Raw genomic sequence first — 6,625 nt, 5'->3', positions numbered from 1 at the left:
TCCCTGCTCGTGCCCGCGGAGAGCCGAGCTCACCCGCCACCGCTCGCCAGCTCTGCGCGGCTCAGCCCTCGCCCACAGCGGCTAACGCAACACCTGCATTGAAAACTGCCAGACCCAAGGTTAAACGCAGGCAAAACATCATTTATCAGGCTAGAGGTAGCCAGGATCCTTGAAAACCTGTTGTGAAATCTCTGCCCAGCGCAGCAGGTTAAGCGGCTCTGCGTGGGATGCTGCCTCCCGCGCTGGGGTAGCGCCGGGGCACGGCGCCGGCAGTGTCGCTGCCCGGGAAGGACAAGTGCGTCCACGGGCCCGGCTAGTGCCATTGCCCGCAGCACGCTGGGCACTTGGGTGGCTGAGCATCTAATATTTGCTCATCTCTCTGCTTGCTTTGTGAGAGCTGAACCTGTAGTGCTGGCTGGCAAAGCGACAGGGCACTCTAGGAACTAGGGTCTATAGGAACTACAGGGCACTTTCCATACTGTTAAGTTGCTTTGCAAATAGATGAGACCTTATCTTATTAAGCAGATATGTCTCATGTATTTAGCGTCATTAAGATAAAAGTTGTTTTGTGTATGCTTTTACTGCTTACTGCTTTTACCCCTCGGAAAACCACAGGAGGTAATGCTCAGAGCCTGTTTTGTCTCATAAAATCATCACCCAAATGTTATCAGGTCGTTGCTGACTGTCAGTGGCAGCCGACAGACGTTGCCAAGCTGCCCGTTGGTGTGAGATGCGCCTTAGCAGGGAGAAGCAGCTTTGGTTTTGCTCCCAGCTTGCTCTGCGGTTGCCCCATGCCGGGGCCGTGGGGCACAGCTCCCCGCAGCTCGGCTCCACGGCAGCGCTTGCCTCGAGTCCGCTGCCGATTCGGGATCTTGAATCATTAATTTCATCACTGATTAGTTAATGCGTGTACAGTACTCTACTTTCAGAGCATTGCATACGAACGAGGAGCTGTTTTCATTAGTAATAAACATTTGTTTATTGATGTTGGTACTAAAGCTATTCAAGTCACCCCTAGGTTTCTTTTCTTCTGTGCCCTCCCATCCCCTTCTTATCCCTCCATGGGGTGGAGTTTGTCAAGTGTGAGTTAAATGTAATTAGGCTGAAAGACTAATGATGAAAACTAGCTGAAATGGCATCTGCATATTCCCATACCTACCTTAGCTAAGCTGGGAACTGCTCAGGCCTCCCTTTTCTTCCAGGGCCAGGAAAAGGATGAGCAAACTAGCTCTAAAAACTGTAGTTCTTCTTGGTTTTGTTATAAATTATTCAGTATTTCTAATAAGCTAAAGGTGAATCTCAACAAGTCTTTCTTTTCTTCCTTTTGGTTTGAAATAGATATATATGAGTACGTGGCAAAGAACCATTCGGTACTGCAGCCTTTCGTGGTCATGCACAGATCCGTGCGCCATGGGAGGAACCTCTTTCCTTTTTTCCTCCTGGTGTCCCTTCTGTTACTGATTTTCCTTTTAAACCTATGTGGATTTTCAGGTAGCATTCAGAAACCACTTCTTTTGTTGGTTATTTTGCGATTTTCCTTGCAGTTCATTGATTTGCTCAAACCTCAAACTCAAAGCCAATCTCGGAAGCCGTCGGCCTACTTGGCCGAGGAGGAAAGTCCGCCAGCGGCTGTAACTGGAGAGGACAGTGCGTGTCGTAGCGCGGCCACCGCTCGCCCCAGCGTGCCGCCTCGGCTGGCGAGCTGCCCTCAGCGCCGGCCCGGAGCGGGGGCAAAGCCGGGGCTGCCGCGGGGACCGGCCCCCACCCCAACCCACACGAGCAGGAGCAGCTCAGAGGCCATCTGCAGACCGTACTGCAAGGGGCCTCACACCTCCTCTTTTACTACTTTATATTAAAATACCTATTGCCAGCAACACCTTGTAAAGCAATAAGTAAGCTCTAAAGATTTTTCCTTTTCGATCGACTCTAAAGATTTGACCATTTAAAAAGAACCACTTGCCGATAGTTGTACTTTGGGTTTGTACAGGAGCTGTGGTTAGAAACACCAAAACAGAGCTTGACCTGGGCGTCACGCGTAAAAGCTCTGCCGAGGGGAAGGCAACGGAGCTGCTCTGCAGAGGTGGGGCTCCTAATAGTGGTCATTTTTGTTTCGTGATGGAAAAGGTGTGTGACACGGAGGAAAGCAGCTGGTGGAGTGTCCTGCTCTTTCTGTGCGTGTTCGCTTGCCGGCCTTTTGGAACGACTTCCATCGTGGAAATTGAACCTGAGGCCTGGTACGGGGGCTGCAAGCGTAGCCGCCTCGCGCGTTTCCCTGAATGCTTCTGCCACTTTAGGACCTTTCTTCCTGCCATTAGCAAGCTCGCAAACCCCGTTGACTCCACAACAACAGCAAAGCCCTCCACGCAGATGAAAGGAAGTGGATCCATTTTCTCTAAATCAGCTCAGCGACATTTCATGAAGAGCCTCTTAACAGATCCAATGCCAGGAATATTTTCGTCTCCTCAGCTCGAGCGTACCTTTTGAAGGCCAGCAGGGTCTGTGAGTGGGACGTGGATTAATGTAATTTTCCCCGCGGCCCCGTCTAGACCTTCTCCTGGCGAGAGCCTTATCTCGCCCATCGCCTGCTCCAGCCCTGCGCTCCGCTCCCCGAACCCCTTCTGAACAAATTCGCTCTTCCCTCGGGGATTATGTTTTCTGTTACAGTCAACACAGACAGGTCCAGAGGAGTAGCATGGAGCTTTATGCTCTTGTTTTGGAAAAACAATGTTTTATGATCAAATATTCTTAAAGTGAAGAATGGCATATAATTTAACAGAAACTTTCACACTTTCTTTCAGATCTTTACATTGATAACCGCTGTTTCTATGACTACCACGCAGTGGTATTCTGCTTCATTTCTCTGTGCTGGTGATTTGCAGGGCAGAAAATGAAGACGTTTTTGATCCATTCAGTTATACATCAGTTGCAGCTATTAAAACACAAGGAAGACCATAAGTTAGTTTATAAAGCCATAGATGATGCTACTGTCTAATCTTCATCTACAGACAGACAGATTCTAGCGGCAACCAAGTATATGGGCTTTTTGCAAATTATAAATAATGTATAACCTTAGGCTGTGGACATAAATGGTCTTCTTAGAGTCCGCTTTTCCTGGACTGCCTCTTCTTCTGCCTTTGCTGCAGAAAAAGGAAAAAAATGTGAATTTCTAGAGATCTCACTATAGCTCTTATTCTGAATTTTATTTTTGTCAATTTATAGGAGTAAACCAAAAAACTCGACATATATTTTCTAATGCCATGTATGAAAGCTTTGTCATCAGCTTTCCTCTTTTCTTGACAGTGTGTATGCACTTGTTAGAAACATTTTTGCTTATTCCGGTTCCAGCACGCAGACTGCCCCTTCGAGCCGCTCCGCAGGACAGTAGCTCTGGGAAGGCGGATTCCTCGGGGTGCAAAGCGCGCTTGCCAGGCACCTCAGCTCAAAAAGGGAGACATTGACCCAGGGCGTTTGTAAGATGGGTCATCCGATTTAACCAGCGCCACAACAGCCTGCATTTGAAAAAAACAGATTGGGTATAATGCCCAGAAATAGTAGAGGAAAGTAAGAAGTCTGGGGGAATCTCAGTTCCAGCTGCTGGCTGCATGGTGCCTTCGTAGTAACTTTGCTCAGTTTAGAGAAAGGGATGGGGGCAGATCAAATCTGCAGTGCAAAAGAAGGTGGAGATTTGGCTAGGTGGGAACTCCCAGCGAAATCACGCAGGTTTCAGAGTCACAGTAACTCCGCTGCCGCCAGCAGCACCAGGTTTCCATCGGAATAGCCGGGGCACGGTGCGGTGTGTGTGCCACCGTCTAACCCTCCTGCCAAAATAAGGGTTCAAAAGATCGACAGCTGAGATCAGCATTTCACTCATCTCTTTGCTGTCTGCCTCACACTGGACCCAGAAGCCACAGGGACAAGTCGAGGTCTCCACGTCCCGCACGCTGTGCAGGCACCGAGCACAAGTATCAGCGTGCTCAAAACCTGTCTCAGCTCCGTCTTTGTGTCTGGGCTCGGCTAGCAGGGCAGCGCGGAAGGCTGTACCGTGTTTCTGTGCCCTCGCCTTCTGACTGGTGCTTTGGTCAGTTATCAGGGGAAAAGGTTTCTTTTCCCCCGACAATTTTTATGCTATGGACTGGATGCAAACAATTTGCATTCAGACTACATCTCTGTACGAAGAGAGGGAATTCGCAGTGTCAGGAAAAGGCCCACAGTACGTTCATTCATCGTGGTAAAAGATCATGTTTTTGACCCTTTAGGATATGTGCCCACAAACATTTGGGTTCGTCTTAATGTTCCCTAGAGGTAGGTCAAGTTATCCAAGAAATCTTTTCCTACAAGCTCCACCAAAGCCACCCATGTTTCTCAAGCGCTTATTTCTCAGGAACCCCAGGTCCCACCTCCACCAAGCAGGGCCTGCGCTGCCCCGCGCGGCTGTCCGTACGGGATGGCCCCCAGGGCACGGGCCGTCACCTTGCCGCTGTCTGCACTGCTTCGCGTTCGCCCCCTCCATGGAAGGTTTATCCGGGAGACAGATTTATTTTAAGAAGTGAAATTCAGGAGGTTACACAGAAGTGAGAATTGATATTGAGAAAGTCAAATACCGACAACTCCGCATTTAATATGGACAAATGATAAAGCCGTGTTTCTGGATTTATCAGAAATTACTTGGCTTCAAGAGATCAGTTAGATTTGAATTTTTCAGTATTTCTACAGCAAAATGAAATTGGCAGATTTTTTCTTTGCATCTCACAGAAAAGTTAAAATCTGTGCAGACCCTTTCTCAGGAATCCTTGAAATCACACCTGAGACGGCTGAGGAGTAAATTCACTGTAAATTCACACAGCGAATTAAAAGCATATGTTAAAATCTTAACAGAGCGGGGACGTGTCCCTGCCTCCGCGGTGAAGCGGAGGAACGGCGACGTGCGTATTTGGAGGCTGGTTCCCCCCTGTCAGCGGCTGCCAAATCAAAGCCGGGTTGAAGGCACTCAGGCACAGTGGTGTCAGTGCCAGCTGAGACGGGGCCCACACAGCACCTTAACTTCCTCGGATAACGGGACATCTAACCTCCAAAAAAATGCTCTACTTTCTCCCATTTCTGCTGTGAACTTGCGATATACCTCAGAAACCAAACATGCTCAAAGAGCAGCTTTGCAGAACAAGCATGAGAAGAGCTTCCTAAACGTGGGACACGGTATCATGCTCAAGAGGATTTCGAAGTGGTCCTTCCCGGACAGAGGTGACCCCGTCCCCACGCCGTCTCGCGGCACGGAGGCTGCCGGGCTGCAAAGCGGCCACTTCCCGGCGGCCCCCTGCCCGTCCTGCCCTGCAGCCGCCGGGAAAGGGCTTCGCCGAGACTTACGCGTAGGTACCCGCACCAAACCCACGCCGGGTGTTTACTCGGGATTCAGTTGGGAGGGACAGATGGGGGAGCAGGAGCAAGGAGAAAGTGCAGACTCCTTTGCAAAGTCTGAATTACTGTCATTTAACAACTGCCTTCATTTAAAGCTGAACGGTCGTAGTTTTCAAGGATATACATCTGTGCTATATTGCTCTCAATGTATGCGCTGTGTGAATACGCTCAATCCTGCCTGTGCTCTGCAGACAGCCCGCTGCCAGGAGGTGTGGTTTGATTGGACTCCTGCTCGTCCTATTTCGTATTTAATATTAGTATAATTGTATTCATTAAGCCTGCGATTTCCAGGAATATACCCAATTCTACATGAACACTAATGTGTGTTGCTGTTCACTTAGGCTCATATATTTCCTGGGAGCTTCGCACCAAACCAAACGCAAATAAACGTCAGAGAAACTGCTTTCAGGACCATGCAGATATCATTTCACCTTGCTTCAGCAGGAGAAGCCTGGGCACCAGATGATGTACCCTCAGCACAGGAGCAGCACGCGAGGCTCCTGCTCCTCCGCACAGGGCTCGCACGGGACCCGACGCGGGGCAGAAGCCTGTCCCCCACGGTCGACCCGCCAGGGCAGATGGGGACTCTGCTTCCAGCCCAACTGGTGATTTGGGGTGTCCGAACCGGTACCCACCAGCCTGCCTTCCCTCTCCGCATCCCTTGAGGAGCCTTCTCCGCTCTTGGCAGCATCTTCACCGCATCTTCATCCCCTCTGGCGGCTAACCGGCTGCCTTGCCCGGTCACAACTTCATGTGCTCCATCTCTGAATGACGCTCTTCTTTCTAACGTGGAACATGGAATAGGGAGGAGCAGGTGGTCAGCTCCCAAATGAAGGGGGAAGAGCCAGATGGAGCAGTTTGGGGATGTTCTTTTGATGCTCCTGCCCTCTATTTCCCCGCTTTTCTTTCCAAGCCCTCCACAGTTATTTCAGCTTGAGTGCTGCTAGCCACATGGTTGAGGTTCAGCTTGCAAAAACGTATGCTCGCAGCAAGGAAGATTTACCCTCTCACCTTTAGCAGCCATTTCCTCTGAAAAGCACAAGTTTCATTTTCACTTACAGTGAAAAGCGCGTGGAGGGGGAGGGGGACAGGAGCTCGCCTCCCCTGCACCCAGCTTGCCGCGTACTGCGGCTGGCTCTGCATTATGCAGCGTGCCCTCAGGAAAGAGTCCCGGCAGCAAAAGCAAATGCAAACTCTCTCGTTAGCCTTGAAA

General features: G+C 50.1%; 1 long non-coding RNA gene across 1 annotated transcript; it reads right to left on the bottom strand.

Moving 5' to 3' along the window:
- Positions 1 to 2,663: 2,663 nt before the first annotated feature.
- LOC135329388 (uncharacterized) lies at positions 2,664 to 6,399 on the bottom strand. Its single transcript, XR_010390848.1, has 3 exons — positions 6,048 to 6,399; positions 3,069 to 3,137; positions 2,664 to 2,929 (listed from the first exon to the last, which is right to left on the bottom strand). It is a non-coding gene; the product is annotated as an uncharacterized LOC135329388 (long non-coding RNA).
- Positions 6,400 to 6,625: the final 226 nt, after the last annotated feature.

Source organism: Dromaius novaehollandiae, chromosome 10, assembly GCF_036370855.1.
Source record: "Dromaius novaehollandiae isolate bDroNov1 chromosome 10, bDroNov1.hap1, whole genome shotgun sequence".
Taxonomy (NCBI): domain Eukaryota; kingdom Metazoa; phylum Chordata; class Aves; order Casuariiformes; family Dromaiidae; genus Dromaius; species Dromaius novaehollandiae.
Note: the sequence above shows the minus strand (reverse complement) of the source record. Positions and strands in the feature narration are given on the sequence as shown.